This window comes from Macaca nemestrina, chromosome 4, assembly GCF_043159975.1.
Source record: "Macaca nemestrina isolate mMacNem1 chromosome 4, mMacNem.hap1, whole genome shotgun sequence".
NCBI lineage: Eukaryota > Metazoa > Chordata > Mammalia > Primates > Cercopithecidae > Macaca > Macaca nemestrina.
This window is the reverse complement of record NC_092128.1, coordinates 164,967,094-164,969,819: the sequence shown is the minus strand read 5'-3', so window position 1 is coordinate 164,969,819 and position 2,726 is coordinate 164,967,094. Positions and strand designations below refer to the sequence as shown.

General features: G+C 33.5%; 1 non-coding gene across 1 annotated transcript; it reads right to left on the bottom strand.

Moving 5' to 3' along the window:
• Positions 1 to 1,620: 1,620 nt before the first annotated feature.
• Positions 1,621 to 1,761, bottom strand: LOC112425065 (U4 spliceosomal RNA). Its single transcript, XR_003016064.1, has one exon. It is a non-coding gene; the product is annotated as a U4 spliceosomal RNA (small nuclear RNA).
• Positions 1,762 to 2,726: the final 965 nt, after the last annotated feature.

The window sequence follows — 2,726 nt, the reverse complement described above, 5'->3', positions numbered from 1 at the left end:
TCTGAGGAGATCATATTTTAAGAAAAGAACTGAATAAGTCAAAGAACTCATGTACATGCAAGTGCATTATTTGTGAGACTTAACCCATACAATAGAGCGTATTGTTACTTTCCTGATGCACAGATTTTAAAATTGATTGAAATAACTTTGGAACATACAAGGTCTAAAGTTCAAGGACAGGTAGACTAGTTCTTAGCTAAAGGTTCTTCCTGCTAAAATTATTTTCCTGTCCAGCTGAGCTTACTTTTAAACAAACAAGCAAACAGAAAGCTAAATACATGAGGCTGATTTTTATTTAAAAAATATTGAAGTTTGGAAGTGGTTAATGGAATTATTATCAATAAAACAAACACTCAAATCTGTTTTCATTTTGGTGCCTTTGTACTTTTTCTAGGTTTGGATTAGTTGAAATAATAATTTGTATTTTAATCAAATTTCATATTAGTAATAGATATCTTGGTCCACGACAAAATTGGAATTAGGATTTTCACATGAAATTATTTCATGATTTTAATCTAATGTTTGATTTGATTTGATTGGCTGCATATCCTTTTTTTCTTTGCTTAAACACATCTTGATTCCAAATTTCAGCTTTCACATTAAAAAAATACCAAAATATAATTTTCATGTCAGCTTAAAGAGCACAACTAATATCTGAAATTTAAAAATCCAAATAACAAAAGATAGTATTCATTAAAAAAATTCCAACACCAATCGACCTTAGCCTGCTCTGTTTGATAAGTAACTTGTATACAAGTTTACAAAGAAAACATTAATGTATATTTTAGACTGAATGATTGTCAGAATACAGAGACATTCCATTGGCAGAAATGAAAGTCATCAGGTTTGGTGACTTAACAATAAAACAAAAATGTCATAACAACAAGCATTTCTTGCAATTTTTCATTGTGCTAGCATGTTTATAAAATCATTTCATGCTTTCCTCCATATGGTTCTAATAATAAATTTATGAGAGGTACTCTAATTATTTTCATTTCATTGATGAAAAACTAGTGATCTAGAAATGCTGATAACATGCCAGAGATCAAATAAGTAATTCATGGCCAAGCTGGGCTTCCAACCAAGGTAGTCTCTCTCCAAAGCCTGTGGAAAATGGTTTCTCTTGATGCCAGAATGAGAAAGTATTTGTGAGAAAAAAGGCATGTGTACAAATCAGTGGAAGAGTCAGAAATCACAATGAAAAAAAAAAAAAAAGAAAAAAGAGTGGGGGAGGCCTGGAATTAAATAATTTGTCTATTATAGTTGTAATATGGTTGTATATTGCCTTGTGGGTCAGTAAATATGAAACAAAAAAACGCAAAAGAATTCGACTTGTAAGGGTCTTAGACATGTAAGGGTCTGAAGGCTTGTAATTTGACTTGTAAGGGTCTTAGAACTGCTTATTGCACCGCCGTTAATTATACAGCTTAGACTTGTAAGGGTCTTAGAACTGCCTATTGCACCATCGTTAATTACACAGCTGGGCAAGTTAAATGGAGGCGGTTTGTAAAATTAAGTGACCGTACATTCAATACAAATTTAGATGTAAAGTCCTTTACATGGACCTAAGTTTTTTGTTTGTTTTCGTTTCTTTCATTTTTTTACACAAAGATGCTTCATTCTCTGTAGAGACTGTCGAAAATTGCCAATGTTGACCATATTTTAAGTCGTCATGGCCGGGTATTGGGAAAGGTTTTGAATTAGCAATACTTGTGCCTCAGATAAGCCTCATCAGCTACAATATTTCCACTGTGCAAAGCTGGAGCTAAGTTTTTGCACAGTATAATCACCTAGTAGCCAAATGGAAGAGGATAAGGAAAACTTTAAAATCTATAATTAGGGGTCTTTCGTTTGTATCTCTAAGGAAAAATTGGAAATAAGAGAACTAGGACAAAACAACACTAATTGGGATTTTCCCCAGATGTTCTTTTTATTCCAGGAACTGGCATGAACTCCTTGAGAGTTGAAAACAAGTTTTTCTCAAAGCTTAAAATAGCAAATAACAATAATGTAGGTAAGGATCATTCTAAAGTACTCTATACTACTTCCATCATGGCTTCACGAGAACAGGAGAAGAAAACTGATTAACATTAAGATTCTAGAACCTAGAACAGCAGCTCACAAATCTTTTGGTGTCAGAATCCCTTTATATCCTTAAATATTATGAATGAATCCACATGTCATTTTTGTGTATAGCTGTCAAAATGTATGGTATTAGGAATTCAAACTTAGCAATATTTAAACTTATTCTATTCCAGTTATTCATTAACTATAATTACACATGATAGCAAAAATAACTTATTTAAAAGATTAGACTTTCCCAAACAAAAATGTTTATTGAGAAATAGTGGCTTTATATTATATTTTTGTGCATCTCTTTAATGTCTGGCTTACTAGAAGGCAGCTGGATTCTCGTATCTGTCTTTATATACAATCTTTTGTGATATAATGTATCATTTAGCTCCTGGAAGACTTCACTAGAAGACTTTATACTCTTGAGATGTGGAAAGTGGAAAAAGTAGATATCATAATATTATTATGATTTTTCTTTTTTTTTTTTTTTTGAGACGGAGTCTGGCCCTGTCGCCCAGGCTGGAGTGCAGTGGCCGGATCTCAGCTCACTGCAAGCTCCGCCTCCCGGGTTTACGCCATTCTCCTGCCTCAGCCTCCTGTGTAGCTGGGACTACAGGCGCCCGCCACGTCGCCCGGCTAGTTTTTTGTATTTT